The sequence below is a fragment of the Hibiscus syriacus genome, unplaced genomic scaffold (assembly GCF_006381635.1).
Source record: "Hibiscus syriacus cultivar Baekdansim isolate YM2019G1 unplaced genomic scaffold, ASM638163v2 tig00111621_pilon, whole genome shotgun sequence".
Taxonomy (NCBI): domain Eukaryota; kingdom Viridiplantae; phylum Streptophyta; class Magnoliopsida; order Malvales; family Malvaceae; genus Hibiscus; species Hibiscus syriacus.
The window spans coordinates 310,071-327,067 of NW_024063138.1; the positions used below are offsets into that span (position 1 = coordinate 310,071).

Sequence of the window (16,997 nt, forward strand, 5' to 3'; positions counted from 1 at the left end):
TATCCCTTCCTTTTCACCCTATTTTTTCTGCTTCTTCTTTTACTTGTAAGTTATGTAAATTCGCTTGCCATGTTCATATTTCCTTTTGCAGGGAGGCTCTTGTTGAGTGGCGTTATCCTACATCTACCAATTCTTTTGGATTCCATGTTTTCTCATATACAAGTTGATTTTAAGTTCCACACTCAGTACGTTATCCCACAGATAGACCTGGTTGATGGGATACTTTTGTCGTAATTAGGTTTCTTAAGTACGATGGGATTTGGTTTTCAAAAATCATAATATTTTTAAACTAGGGATGTTACTATTATGGTTACAGTCACAATTTAATACTATGGACTTCATTGAGCATTTTACTGTATATGAGTTTGGCAGAAAATGGTGATCTTAGAGAAGGTATTGGACTGTATTTATACAGAAGAGAGGTGCAAAGCTTTTAGATTTTGATATAGGATGCTGCTAAACCCTGGTATGTAAACTGAAATCAATTGTCATTTGTAAGAACTTATGATATATTTTTCATGGAAAATTGTATCTCCTTCTCGTTGTATATTTATATATATGATCCCCACTTCACCACAAGTAAAAAAGTAGAGATAGAAGCAACATTTCAAGCAGAGAATTGATAGTTAAGGCTGCAATCTCAGGATGCATTGTATATACCCCTAATACTTTTTAGACCTCCATCCTACTCATAAACTGGAATCTAAGATTAAATTGTGAGAAAGCTTATAGATCTAAGAGATGCCAATAGGGTGGGGCAGGTGAAATTTTAGGTCATCCTACTAAAATTATGGCCTTTTATCATATTTAGTCTTGCTCAAAGTTGCACAAACAAAGCGACTTCAGTGATAAAGGAATTGTTTTTTTGTCTCGGTTCGAGCATCATGAATGTTAGACGTGTAAGCATTAAATATTGCTCAAAGTTTTGAGATGTAAATATGTCCCAATTTCCTACACAATTCGAGTAAATACAATATGAAATTTTATTTATTTATTTTACATTTTTATCAGCCAAATAGAGAGATGGTTCCTTTTGTTGATCTTGACAACTGATTTTTTTCTTGATCTTGTCCTTTAACCAACTACAAAATCAATATTAGAAATTCAAATTAGAAATCAAACAAACCCAAATCAAAGAACATGTAAAGAAAGAAAGCACAAATTAACAAACAAAAAATTGAGAGAAAACGAAAATAATATTAAATAAATAAAATAACAAATCCGAATCTCAACAACCAATCAATCGAGTTTTAATTATCGGAACCTCTAATATGAAAACATCCATAGAGGAAAATAGCATATGTAAAAAACATGCAAGAAAATAGCAAAGTTTATCCAAGAAAATATGACAAACTAAGGAAGAAGATGACGGAAGCAATTACAATGAAAGAGAGCATACTACTTTCAAGGCTTTGAAGATAGGGGAAGAACAAGAAAAACCCGAAAAACTAAGGGTAAAATACACAAATTGTCACACCTCAAAATTTAGATTAAGAGATTATAGGATAAATAAGGACTAGTTTGAATGTGAATTGAATCAGAGAGACCAAAACGAAAACCCTAAAAAGTTTAATGGTAAAACTTGTAATTTTCCCATTAGGTTAGATGTAAATACCTTGTTTTGGAGTAGTTGGGCCTTTTCCTTCATTTTGTTTTAGTGCAACCGCAGAGTGAGAAGGGGAGTTTTCCAAATTAATTTTCGTTCTAAACAAAAGTATGTTCGTTCACTATTTTGTCAGTTACCGTTGTCGACATCATCCATATCACGTTATTTCTCTCGTCATCCCGATCAAAACTCGACCGACCGCATCTCCACCGTCGCCATCGTTCGTGGGAGTGAATAGAGGGAATTTTCGGGTTTCTAAGAAATCGAGTCTCCGCTGTAAAGCACCGCAAACCAACCACGGTAAGGGGTTCCTCGTCTCGTGTATAGTAATTTTGGAAATTTTGGTTGAATTTTGGTGACCATAGCCGTCGCACGTGCCGCCTCTTACCAGGGGAGAGTCTTGGACCCATCTAAACCAATTTAGGCTGAACTAGTTCATTCCAACCAAACCGAACCAGACTCGACCATTGACCCAACCTGACCCATTGACCCGACCTGTTAATCTAACCCGACCATTGACTTTTTTAAGGCCTCTACCTTGACATTTTTTTAATGTCATGAGTCTGTTTTTGCATTATGTTTTGTTAAATTCTAACCCGACGACCTTTATTTATCATTATTATTGATTATTTAGACTTTTATATTACAATTATTATTTAGAAATTGACTTAGTTGTTATTAATTGTTTATAAAGGTTACCTAATCTCTCCCGAGCGCTCGCCAGTGGATTATATTAATCATGACGGTTATGACGGTTCGATTAAAGTTACACGTAAGATGTTTTAACTTGGGAATCTTATATCCTTATAGTTAGTATATGAGTTGTTTTGAATATTAAAATAGTGTTTCGAACTTGGAAGTTCTAATGTTGTTGGATCTAGTGCTACCGAGCGTGGGAAACATGTTTAGAGTTAGTACTATAACTTGCTAGAGGTGTGTTCCTTGTTTGGTGCTATATGTTATATACTTAAATGTGCCATGTATGGGATATGTTGAGCATTGATGATATGATATGAAAATCTGTGATTTGTGTTTATCGACGTGTGTTTTTACTGAATAATTAAACTTTGTTTATATCAGTAAGCAAAACATGATGAATCGAATATGTTGTGATCGTTCTGCTTTAATATGAGTGTGTGCATTATTCATATCATAATGTATGTTGCATCGGGATGGGATAGCGTTACAGAAGTGATCTAATTATCGATTCGTTCATCCATTGGCATGATAAATCTAATTATCGATTGGTTCATCCACTAGGATGATAAATCCAACTATCAATTGATTCATCCAACCGGGATGGTAAACCCAATAACCATATGGTAATGTGATAGAGCTAAATGGATTGGGTTGCATTGCATCCATACCATGTATCACATTTTATATGTATAAGTGTTTTTATGATATGGATTGAATCTTTGGTGTTTGACTTACAGTTAGAGGATACATTGGGCTCTATAATTCACCCCATTAGTTTTTTATTTTTCAGATTCTTGTGATCGATAGAATCGTCTAGACATTGGAGGATCGACTGGAGACATTTTATTATTTTATATATAGTATGGCCATTTCATATTATTATTATTATTATTATTATTATTATTATTATTATTATTATTATTATATTTTATGTTTTTATCATATTGAGAGTTTATTACATATTTGAGACTTTAGACTATATAATTTAGCATGCAGTATTTTATTAGATATGAATATTTATTATTATTTATGTATGAGCTCTTTTTATGTTTTATGAATTATTGTTAACGTGGTTTCCGAGATTCATTGGTAGTGCCTAAGTCGAGTCTAGGGGTTATACAAATGATCCTCAATTGTAGGACATTGCTTTGGTGAGTTCTTAGACTATTAAAAGTTACAAAACTATCACTCGATTATTCGTATGTGCTATCCTCGTCCTTTTACGTTAAAAAATTGGATGTTACCTACTGACTGGTATATGATAAAATCATATCTAATGATGTTTACTGACACCATTATTGCTTTCAAGCACTAGCTCGATGACATAATATTTCAAGCACTAACTCGAAAATATAATATAAACGGAGAGTCGATTCATAAAATACAACTCAAATGATTATGAGATCAAATTTTATCATATCCTAAATAATATAGACGTTGAATTTGAATCTGTTGGTAGGTTTGACAGAATCAGAAACGAATTGTACGAGTTGGGTATTCTTCCTCTTAGAGTCCCTAAAAAGGGGTGCTTTTGGACGGACAAGAAAAACCATGCTTGCCAAAGCCTTTGCAAAAAAAATTGGGGGTGTCTTTATCAATGTTAAGAGTCAAATTTGATGAGTAAATGGTTTGGCAACGCCCATAAACTAGGCGAACATAGTGGGGGGGGGGGGGTTTAATCCTTGTTATACAATTAAGGGTTCGTAAGATTATATTAATATTGTTGCAGGACTGCCGTCGTTAGTCTGGCTTATAAGGTGCAGCCAACTATTATATATATCAATGAAGTGGGTAGTTTTCTGGGGCAACGGCGAGTGATCATTTCGTGGAAGAATCACTATATTCTAAACCAAATCATCATGATTAGTGTAATCCTTGAAATAGTCATTATCTCTTGATGTTAATATAATTCTTCAATATTTTGAACACCCAAAATCTGAAGTGAAAATAGATGGTATTATTCTTCTAGTAACTTTGAAGAAAGTAAAAAACTTAAAAGAACAATTTATGGAGGATGCAAGAGAATTGAGTTTGGGGATTGTTGATGTGAGCACAAAAGCTATCTACTTATAAATTAGGAGAAGGGCTTAAAAACAACAGGAAAACATCTCATTTATCAAAATTAATGAATGTCTCCAATCAATTGATTTAATAGTCAAATCAATCACTTTAGTTAGTTCAGACAAGTGAAAATCAATAGTCAAAATGCTCACATAATTTCAGTAACAAATGTTCAAATAAAATTTTGAAAACTTTGAGTTATTTTTTCAATGAGTAGTGTACTCCAAGAGACCTTTATAACTACTTCTGAATGATGTTGAGGAAAATGGAAAATTTATATCTCACATTAGTGGGATACCAAGTTTGGGATATGTTTATATAAATGAATCAACTTAGATGTTATTGAATGTGCAAGATAAGTTTATGTCTTATGTGTAGGTGTAGGGTTGTAAATTGATGTAAATTCATCCTAATTGGGTTGGAGTGCACCTACATAATATGGGCAATGTGAAATATCTAGATTGGTTGAACCCTCTTTATGGCATGCAGATATTTTAATCCACATTACAATAGAACAAGTCCATAACAACATTTTTTTTAGTCCTATGACGGCGTTTTAATGCACCAATTTGATGAAGATGCTCTATTGCTGAGGATGGAGGAAGAAAAGGTTAAAGAAGGGATTAAAAAGAATTTATGGATCGGGTAGGAGAAAGGTTTGAGATATATGCATCATATGGCGACATTTTCTTAAAAAATGCCACTAATATAAGAGTATGTAGATCGTTTGTAACAAAATGACACTATTGTACGAGTCTATCGCGACATTTCCTTAAAGATGCCACCTTTTTTCATTCTATACTAAAAACGCCGTTAAAAGTAAATGGTTGAATTCGACATGAACAAATTAAGTAGTTTCAGCAATTAAAGAGAGTTGTGTTCTTCTTAGAGGTCATATATTCAAGTAGTTGTGTCTATGGGTGTGGGTGTGGGTTGTCAATGACTATGAAAGCTTATAAACAAATATTATCTTATAATCATCCTAGTTATATATATATATATATATATATATATATATATATATATATATATATATATATATATATATATATATATATATATATATCAAATTGGAAGCGGTAATTTCCATTTACATGCTATTATTATTTATGCCATTTTCATGTTATTTATATAAATTTTAGGGTAAATTATATTCGTGACTATTTAATTATAAGAATTCTAATTTGATTATTTTTTTTTAATTTATTAATCAAATCATTTAATAATTTAAATGAAATATGTCGAAATTATTTCATGGTGCTTCGAATGTGTTGAGTTTTGGAAGAGCTCGTCATGTGGTTGGAGTTGTCATTGGTCATTTTAGGCTAGGTATGATTAAGCATCTAAAAATTTAAAAGATCGATGGTCAAATTAGAATCTCGTAATTAAATGGTCATATGTATAGTTTATCTTTAAATTTATGGGTAAACTACACTCATGACCATTTAACTATGAGGTAATTCTAAGCTAACCACTAATCTTTCATTTTTATCAATCATATTACTTAAATATTTAAATGATGTCAATTAAGCCACCAACCATTAATATTTAATGGAGAAGGTGATGTGATAGTTAAAAATTTTGGTATAATTATACATGTGGTCAATGTTACTTCCACATTCTATCAATTTGGTCCTAATTTTAATTTAATTCAATAAAATTATTTTCCTCCAATCAAATAGTGGCATATGTCACAACATTGAGTCAATCAGATGCCCAACCATCGAAAATAAATCAAACTTAAATTCATAACTTTTTATCTATCTTAACTTAAATTCATAACATTTTATATATCTTAACTTAATTCATAACTTATTAAATATATTTTATGGTTATTTTAAGTTAGAAATATATTTTATTCTTATTTGAACTTCAAAATATATTTTATTCATATACTAACTTCAAAATATATATTTTATTTTTATCTTAATTTAAAAATATATTTTATTTATATTTTAACAAAAACATTATTCATATATTAACTTTAATATATATATATATATATATATATATATAATTATTTTTATTTTAACTTTATCTTAACTTAAATTTTTAAGTTAAAATATATATTTTTAAGTAAAGATACATATATACATGTATATATGTATAAGTTATGATAATAATAAAATACACTTTTTAAGTAAAACTAAGTATAAAATATATTTTTTAAGTTAAACTAAGAAGAAAATATATATTTTGAAGTTAATATAAGAATAAAATATATTTTTTAAGTTAAGATAAAAAAAAATATGTTTTAAGTTAAGATATATAAAATATAATGAATTTAAGTTAATTTTTATTTATTTGTCATATTGAGATACAAGATGTATATCATACGTGGTCAATAATATAATGGTTTTGACTTAATGGTTAGGCGTGTGGTTGGCTTCTCAAGCTACCTAGGTTTAATTTTCCATTCTCTCGATAATAATAAAATTAGGACTAAATTGGTAAAATATTTAAGTAATGAGATTAAATGTAAAATTATATCAAAATATTTAACAACCACATCATCTTCTCCATTAAATATTAATGATCGGTGACTTGATTGATATTACATAAATAGTTAATTGATCTGATTAACAAAATTAAAAGGTCGATGGCAAGATTAAAATCACTATATCATTAAATGGTCATGAGTGTAGTTTACTCTAAATTTAAAAACAATACAATTTATTAAATTTTTAAATACAAATAGAAGAAGAATTAATATTTGACGCCCATGACTTATTGTTAGTTAACAATAGTGTGGCACTTTATTAATTGTGTTAAATATGTTTAAAATTTTGTAAATAAATAGAAAAAATTGTACCAAACTTTAATTTTTTTTTTTTGCTTTTTTAGTCATTTTACTATTTATGTTTATGTCATAGGCCATGATATTTGGGTCTGGGACATTGGCGCAAGTGTCTGCTAAAGAGGTTATATGCAGAGTATGGGCTTGCCAAGGCCACCAGACTTGGCCCATCACTTGGAGAATGTTATTAAGCCCGTTCACATTGGTCGTGCAGAAAAGAAAAGTGACATCATATATGAAGATGATCACAAGAGCTCGGTAAATATGACAAGAGACAACAAATGAGGAAGATATTGTGGGGGAATCTTATCATATACAATGTAAACACCTACCCAAGGAAAAAATCCTACTAATTGATGTAATTAGGTAGGACAGGATTGAGTTCCCTTAGTTAAGAGAAAATCTTGTAGATACAATCTATTGATTTAGGGGATATTGTATTAACTGGGCAGATCTTAGCCGTTGATGTAAATCGATCGTAGTCATTGATTGAGAAGGAGCTCAACTATAAATAGATAGCCTCTTCTCCTCATTTGGATCATTCATTCATTCATTCATTCCTCCATTCTCTTGGGAGAGAGTAATAAAACTCTGAGGCATTTACTCTAGTTCTTTTGTTCTTTATTCTTTATTCTCTTGGTGCTTGTTGCTTTTTAGGTGTCTAGGAGTAGTCACACTTGTGTTTGCACTTTCACACCATAGTCCAACCTTGGTGACTTAGAGTAGTCACGGTGGTGTTAAAGCTTCCGCATCCTAGAAGCCTTGATGGCTTGGCTCCAACCTTGGTGACTTTGCATGCTCACTAGGCTTGGGTAAGGCCTACTTAGTCACAGAGAAGACCCAGAAGTGTCAATAAGCGCATAAGGTCGCATGACTCGTTAGACCTTAACTCTGATATTGTGACAGTTTGGGCTTGAAGGTTTTGAAGGCGTGACATTTAGAATCTATGATGGTTCATCTCAATAATATCATATTTGAACGTGTTTGTTGCTCTCCCATTCTTTTTTTTTCTTTTCTTTAGATTTTATGGATGATATCGATTATTTTCTTTTGATTTTTTTTAACCGATAGCGACACTAATTTTGATATTAGTTGTCGATTGTCTGTTCTCTTTTCTCTTTGTTTCTTTTTTAGTTTTTTAATAAGGAAAAATCTGTCGTTGTGGCATATTTATCTATGTCTTTATGATACGTTTTTCTCTGCCTTTGTGGCACGTTTTTCGTCTTTTTTTATCTTTTGGTCGATACTTTTATATTATATTTTCTTAGGGTTAGATTTGACGACGTCATGACTAATCACGATGGCACATATTTGTAATCCAATTGATTTTCCCTGATATGGACCCTCATATTACATTTGGATAGCGATTTTGCGCTCGTGGATAGTTTCTCACGATGTTCGGCTTTGATTTGTAGTTCTCGGTGGTCTTTCAATAGCTTAATCTCCTCTTGTGGTTCGTTTATCGATACAGTCAAATGTACTTGTGTCTATTTTTTGACTGAGTCTTTTGATTGATTTCTTAACCTTTTCCATGTATGTCATTATATGATCTAAAGTGGATAGTTTCAATGTTATAGGAAAATATTCAAATTATATATTTAGTTTATAATGATATTTGTAAACTCTTATTGTAATTTCATGTATTCACTGTTTAATTAGACTAGTGACTTCTATTAAAAATATATATTATATTTTAAGGTTTAAACTCTTTTCTTTTTTATTGAATTCTCTCGTAGCGAATATAATGTATTCACCATATTCTAATCTAAGGGGTCGAGAGGGTCCTAAATTTTGTCAAATTACTTTTTAACTCTTTTATAAAACATTTGTTTTTTTCTTTTTTGAACAATTTCTACTTGAAGGAGGGGGAAAGGAATTTTGTTTCTAATGGGTATTGAACCCACAACTTAGGAAGAAAGGAGATATTAACTTAGAATTTTTAACCACTTACTCTATAGGTTGTTGGAGTAAAATTTATGTTTTCTAACGAAAAAAATTGGTATGCATTTTAATTTAATTTGGTGAACTAATACAAAGTTAAAATATTTTAAAATTATAAAAGAAACTTAAAAAAATAAAAATGATTAAGATTATAAAAATTATTGAAAAACTATACAAATGTTTAAAAATTCTAAAATAAATATTTTATAAAATTTAAAATATTAGAAATTATAAGAAAGATTAAAATAGTATTAAAAATTATAAAATCCGTTGTGACTAGCATCATTGACAAAAAAAATCAGACGTAAACTAACGAGTCTATTAATTTTTTTATTAATTAGATTTAATTTGATAAAAAGAAGTTAAAAACTTAAGAGCCAATAAAAATGAAAATAATTAAAATAATATTTATGTAGATTTTACATCCACAGGTTCGGTTTTGACTTTATACAATGATTTGGTAAGATTTGCACAGAAAGCACATGGCATGCCATCAAACCTAGCTGCAGTTGTATTGTAATAGTTTAATTTAAGCTTAAAAATTAATAATTTTGAAGTGTAAATGAAAATGTGATAAAATTTTAATATTTTAAGTTGAATGAAATTTAGAATATTATTTTTATGGTAAGATTTGCACAGAAAGCACATGGCATGTCATCAAAAGAGCAGCCGCAATATCATTCAAACCTAGCTGTAGTTGTATTGTAATAGTTTAATTTAAGCTTAAAAATTAATAATCTTGAAATGTAACTGAAAATGTGATAAAAGTTATAATATTTTAAGTTGAACTTAATTTAAAATGTTATTTATTATTTTTATTTTTAGTTGAATCTAAAATATTACGAATAATGTATTGAAATATTATGAAAAATGTAAAACTTTTATTCAACCGAAAATATTATAAAAATATAACAATTTAGGTTGCGTTCAATTTAAAATATTATGATTTTTATCATATTTTCGATTACGTTTCAAAAATTTCATTTTTAGTCTTAAATTAAACTGTCGCTGCTTGTAGTTTCCCTCAAACCGAGTATGATTTTTCAATCCACGACGCACTCCAAATCAATTCTAAAATCCAAACCCATCCCAAGGGTTCATTAATTAAGGGCAGAAATTTTGTGTAGACTAGTTATGGGGGCAAGGCAATGATTAAACCTTTTATAATGGTGAAATATCATTGAGGGTTTACTAAAAAAGGGTTGTACGATTAGGGTTGTTGTATAGTTAGAAAAGTAAAAACAGGGCGAGTGTACTAATAATTTTTACGTCTTTGTGTGAAAAAAAGTTAGCAAATGGCATCTAGATATAGTATAAGAGGGACATCCAGTGGTTAGTACCTCTCCTGGAAGAAGAAAAATGCCAATATCTACCCTACACTTATTATTCCTTTGAGTGGGTGTCACCTTTTCCATTGCTATAAATAGATGATGAGCCCTATAGATCATCATCCATCAATGCTTCCCAATAGCTTAGTTTTCATCTCCCAAGGGCACCACCACCCTTTCCTTTTAAAGTAAAACAACAGTAGTGTGTAGGGCCTGTTGGGGGGAGGCAAGAGAGGAGGCACTGGTGATTGTTGTTGACAGAAGATAGAGAGCACAGATGATGGTCTGCGATTTTGCAAGCATCCCACTCCTTTGTGCTCTCTATGCTTCTGTCATCATCACCTTCAGCCACTCTTATCCCTTCCTTTTCACCCTATTTTTTCTTCTTCTTCTTTTACTTGTAAATTATGTAAATTCGCTTGCCATGTTCATGTTTCCTTTTGCAGGGAGGCTCTTGTTGAGTGGCGTTATCCTATATCTACCAATTCTTTTGGATTTCATGTTTTCTCATATACAAGTTGATTTTAAGTTCCACACTCAGTACGTTATCCCACAGATAGACCTTGTTGATTGGATACTTTTATCGTAATTAGGTTTCTAAAGTACGATGGGATTTGTTTTTCAAAAATCATAATAATTTTAAACTAGGGATGTTACTATTATGGTTACAGTCACAATTTAATACTATGGACTTCATTGAGCATTTTACTGTATATGAGTTTGGCAGAAAATGGGGATCTTAGAGAAGGTATTGGACTGTATTTATACAGAAGAGAGGTGCAAAGCTTTTAGATTTTGATATAGGATGCTGCTAAACCCTGGTATGTAAACTGAAATCAATTGTCATTTGTAAGAACTTATGATATATTTTTCATGGAAAATTGTATCTCCATCTCATTGTATATTTATATATATGCACCCCACTTCACCACTAGTAAAAAAAGTAGAGATAGAAGCAACATTTCAAGCAGAGAATTGATAGTTAAGGCTGCAATCTCAGGATGCATTGTATCTACCCCCTAATACTTTTCAGACCTCCATCCTACTCATAAACTGGAATCTAAGATAAAAATGTGAGAAAGCTTATAGATCTATGAGATGCCAATAGGGTGGGGCAGGTGAAATTTTAGGTCATCCTATTTAAATTATGGCATTTTATCATATATAGCCTTGCTCAAAGTTGCACAAACTAAACGACTTCAGTGATTAAGGAATTGTTATTTTTTCTTGAGGTCTCGAAAAAAAATTGCTAAGAGTTTTGAGATGTAAATATGTCTCAATTTCCTACACAATTCGAGTAAATACAATATGAAATTTTATTTATTTATTTATTTTACATTTTTATCAGCCAAATAGAGAGATGGTTCCTTTTGTTGATCTTGACAATTGCTTTTTTTTCTTGATCTTGTCCTTTAACCAACTACAAAATCAATAATAGAAATTCAAATTAGAAATCAAGCAAACCCAAATCAAAGAACAAGCACAAATTAACAAACAAAAAAAATGAGAGAAAACGAAAATAATAATAAATAAATAAATAAAATAACAAATCCGAAACTCAACAGCCAATCAATCGAGTTTTAATTATCGGAACTTGTAATATGGAAACATCCATAGAGGAGAATAGCATATGTAAAAAACATGAAAGAAAATAGTAAAGTTTATCCAAGAAAATATGACAAACTAAGGAAGAAGATGACGGAAGCAATTACAGTGAAAGAGAGCATACTACTTTTATGGCTTTGAAGATAGGAGAAAAACAAGTAAAACCCGAAAAACTAAGGGTAAAATACACAAATTGTCAAACCTCAAAATTTAGATTAAGAGATTATAGGATAAATAAGGACTAGTTTGAATGTGAATTGAATCAGAGAGACCAAAACAAAAACCCTAAAAAGTTTAAAGGTAAAACTTGTAATTTTCCCATTAGGTTAGATGTAAATACCTTTTTTTGGAGTAGTTGGGCCTTTTCCTTCATTTTGTTTTAGTACAACCGCATAGTGAGAGGTCCAAATTATTTTTCATTCTAAAAAAAAAAGTATGTCCGTTCACTATTTTGTCAGTTACCGTTGTCGACATCATCCATATCATGTTGTTTCTCTCATCGTCCCGATCAAAACCCGACCGACCACATCTCCACTGTTGCCATCGTCCGTGGGGTGAATAGAGGGAATTTTGGGGTTTCTTAAAAATCGAGTCTCTGCTGTAAAGCCTCACAAACCAACCACGGTAAGGGGTTCCTCGTCTCGTGTATAGCAATTTTGGAAATTTTGGTCAAATTATGGTGACCGTAGCCGTCACACGTGTCGCCCCATACTAGGGGAGAGTGTTGAACCCGTCTAAACCAATTTAGGTCGAACTAGTTCAGTCTAACCAAATCGAACCAGACTCGACCGTTGACCTAACCTGACCCGTTGACCCGACCTGTTAACCTAACCCGTTAACTTTGACTCGTTGATCGTTAATCGTTGACTTTAATCATTGACTTTTTACGAAGACCTCTACCTTGACATTTTTTCGATGTCCCGAGTATGTTTTTGCATTCTATTTTGTTAAATTCTAACCCGAAGACCTCTGATGATCATTATTATTGATTATTTAGACTTTTATATTACAATTATTATTTGGAAATTGACTTAGTTGTTATTAATTGTTTATGAAGGTTACCTGATCTCTCCCGAGCGCTAGTCAGTGGACCCAAATTCATCTCGTCCTGTTTATATTAATCATGACGGTTCGATTAAAGTTACACGTAAGATGTTTTTAACTTGGGAATCGTAAATCCTTATAGTTAGCATATGAGTTGTTTTGAATATTAAAATAGTGTTTCGAACTTGGAAGTTCTAACGTTGTTGGATCTAGTGTTACCGAGCGTGGGAAACATGTTTAGAGTTAGTACTACAGCTTGCTAGAGGTGTGTCCTTGTTTGGTGCTACATGTTATATACTTAAATGTGCTATGTATGTGATACGTTGAGCATTGATGATATGATATGTAAATATGTGATTTGTGTTTATCGACGTGTGTTTTTAATAAATAATTAAACTATGTTTATATCAGTAAGCAAAGCATGATGAATCGAATATGTTGTGATCGTTCTGCTTTAATATGAGCGTGTGCATTATTCATATCATAACGTATGTTGCATCGGGATGGGATCGCGTTACAGAAGTGATCAAATTATTGATTGGTTCATCCATTGGGATGATATATCTAATTATCGATTGGTTCATCCACTAGGATGATAAATCCAACTATCAATTGATTCATCCAACCGGGATGGTAAACCCAATAACCATATGGTAATGTGATACAGCTAATTGGGTTGCATTGCATTGTATCCATACCATGCATCACATTTTATATGTATAATGTGTTTTTATGATATGGATTGAATCTTTGGTGTTTAACTTGCAGTTAGAGGATACATTGGACTCTATAATTCACCCCATTAGTTTCTTCTTTTTCATATTCTTGTGATTGATAGAATCGTCTAGGTATTGGAGGATCGACTGGCGATATTTTATTATTTTATATATAGTATGACCATTTCATATTATTATTATTATTATTATTATTATTATTATTATTATTATTATTATTTACGTTTTTATCATATTGGGAGTTTATTACATATTTGAAACTTTGGACTATATAATTTAGCAATCATTATTTTATTAGATATGAATATTTATTATTATTTATGTATGAGTTCTTTTATGTTTTATGAATTATTGTTAGCATGATTTCCGAGATTCAGTCATAGCGCCTAAGTCGAGTCTAGGGGGTTACACAAATGATCCTCAATTGTAGGACACTACTTTGGTAAGTTCCTAGACTATTAAAAGTTACAAAACGATCACTCTATTATTCATATGTGTTAGCCTCGTCCTTTTCTGTTAAAAATTAAACGTTAACCTGCTGACTGGTATATGATAAAATCATATTTAATGATGTTTACTGGAACCGTTATTACTTTCAAGCACTGGCTCGATGACATAATATTTCAAGCACCAATTCGAAGATATAATCTAAACGGAGAGTCTATTAATAAAATACAACTCAAATGGTTACGAGATCAAATTTTATCCTATCCTAAATAATATAGACATTGAATTTGAATATGTTGGTAGGTTTGAGACAGGATCAGAAAAGATTTGTATAAGTTGGTTATTTTTCCTCTTAGGCCCTCGGGTCCCTAAAAAAGGGGTGCTTTTGAACAACAAGAAAAACCATGCTTGCCTAAGCCATTGCAAAAAAACAGGGGGTGTCTTTATCAATGTTAAGAGTCTCAAATTTGATGAGTAAATGGTTTGGCAACGCCCATAAACTAGGCGAACATAGTGGGGTTTCTTTTAATCCTTGTTATACAATTTAAGGGTTCGTAAGATTATATTAATATTGTTGCAGGACTACCGTCGTTAGTCTGGCTTATAAGGTGCATCCAGCTCTTATATTTATCGATGAAGTGGGTAGTTTTCTGGGGCAACTACGAGTGATCATTTCGTGGATTCTAAATAAAATCATCATGATTAGTGTAATCCTTGAAATAGCCATTATCTCTTGATGTTAATATAATTCTTCAATATTTTGTACACCCAAAATCTGAAGTGAAAATCGACGGTATTACTCTTCTAGTAACTTTGAAGAAAGTAAAAAACTTAAAAGAACAATTTACGGAGGATGCGAGAGAATTGTGTTTGGGGATTGGTTGAAGTGAGCACAAAAGCTATCTACTTATAAATTATGAAGTTGAAATTATGGATGGCCCCTTCGTTGTGAAGTTGAGCCTCAAATTAGATATCCTTCATCATGAAGTTGAAATCGTGGATGGCCCCTTCGTTATGAAGTTGAGCCTCGAATTGGATATCCTTCGTCGTGAAGTTGAAATCTAATCTTGAGATGAATGTTGCTGGTGGGCACGATATCCTTCGTCGTGAAGTTGAAATTATGGATGACCCCTTCGTTGTGAAGTTGAGCCTTGAATTGGATATCTTTCATCGTGAAGTTGAAATCCAATCTAAAGATGAATGTTGTTGGTGGGCACGATATCCTTCGTCGTGAAGTTGAAATCGTGGATGGCCCTTTCATTGTGAAGTTGATCCTCGAATTGGATATCCTTCGTCGTGAAGTTGAAATCCAATCTTGAGATGAATGTTGCTGGTGGGCATGATATCATTCGTCGTGAAGTTGAAATTATGGATGGTCCCTTCATTGTGAAGATGAAATCCAATCTTGAGATGAATTTTGTTGGTAGGCACGATATCTTTCTTCGTGAAGTTGAAATCATGGATAACCCCTTCGTTGTGAAGTTGAGCCTTGAATTGGATATCCTTCTTCATGAAGTTGAAATCCAAGAATTGTTTTACCAAATTGGTTTCGAGCTGGATATTCTTCGTCGTGAAGTTGAAATCCAATTCTTGAGTAAGTTTTACCAAATTAGCTTTGAGTTGGATATCCTTCGTTGCGAAGTTGAAATCCAATCTCGAGTAAATTGTGTCGCTTCGAGTTCAATATCATTTGTTGTGAAGTTGAAATTGACTCTGAATGAAACTGGAAAGTCATTTGTTGAGTCCAATATCTTTTGCTGTAAAGTTGAAATTGACTCTGAATGAAACTGGAAAGTCGTTTGTTGAGTCCAATATCCTTCGTTGTGAAGTTGAAATTGACTCTAAAAGCTGCAAAATTATGTATGCAAAAAATGATGAATGTGATGCTCTTAAATATATCTAAGATGCATACAATATGAATTAGCTCTTGTTTTATCTCCTGGGTGGAGTCTCGTGCTTTGTCTGTCGATCTGGTCCTTAGAATCGATCATGCCCCATTTCTTCTTGGGTTGTAGCCTTTCACATTTGAGAGTGTCTTGTTTGAAAATGTTTTTCTTTCTCTTATTTTAGGAGAGGAAAAAGATATGAGAATATAAGAATTCTGTAAAACGTTGCCCTTTAATTCAGGCTTACAAACGAATCAAATCAAAAACATGAGTTCAAAGAATATCAAAGGAATTAATATCTCTTTTAATGCTTTCAGAGTTATAGCTCTTTGACAAATGTTCAAGTTTCAGGTTGGCTTCCTATTTTCTAAGATTTCAGCAAAAAAATGTCATTTTTTCTCGGTCATTGCAACAAGCCTTTTTTCCTTGGCTTGGCATTTTAATAGGATGCGAACAAAATGATACAACTAGCATAATCAATTACTAGACCTTCAATTTCGGTCCTCTAAAATCTTCCATTTATTCAAGCTTTGTAGGCTCCTCTAACAAAGGCAGTGTAGAAATATCGGTCTAAATTTCGTGTAAAATTGACTATAACAGGTGTTCCTTAACTCACTTAGTCCATCATTACCGAAAATTTCGTGTTTAGATAAATTTGATTTAATTTGCCATTTTCTGGCTAGCCGAATCCATAAAGTCAGGGCGTTCAACCAATTGCTTTAGAGGGACATCGTAATATTATAATCACTTTTATCATGTTTAACTAAATGGTTCATCTCATCATAAAGTCTTCGGCCTGACAAAAGCAGTGGAGCAAACACCGAATTGCCAAGTGTCCAAGCAATGTCA

General features: G+C 31.8%; 1 long non-coding RNA gene across 1 annotated transcript; it reads left to right on the forward strand.

Moving 5' to 3' along the window:
* Nucleotides 1–1,657: 1,657 nt before the first annotated feature.
* On the forward strand, nucleotides 1,658–3,173 carry LOC120165961. The gene is made up of 3 exons (XR_005519876.1): nucleotides 1,658–1,906; nucleotides 2,301–2,378; nucleotides 3,096–3,173. It is a non-coding gene; the product is annotated as an uncharacterized LOC120165961 (long non-coding RNA).
* Nucleotides 3,174–16,997: the final 13,824 nt, after the last annotated feature.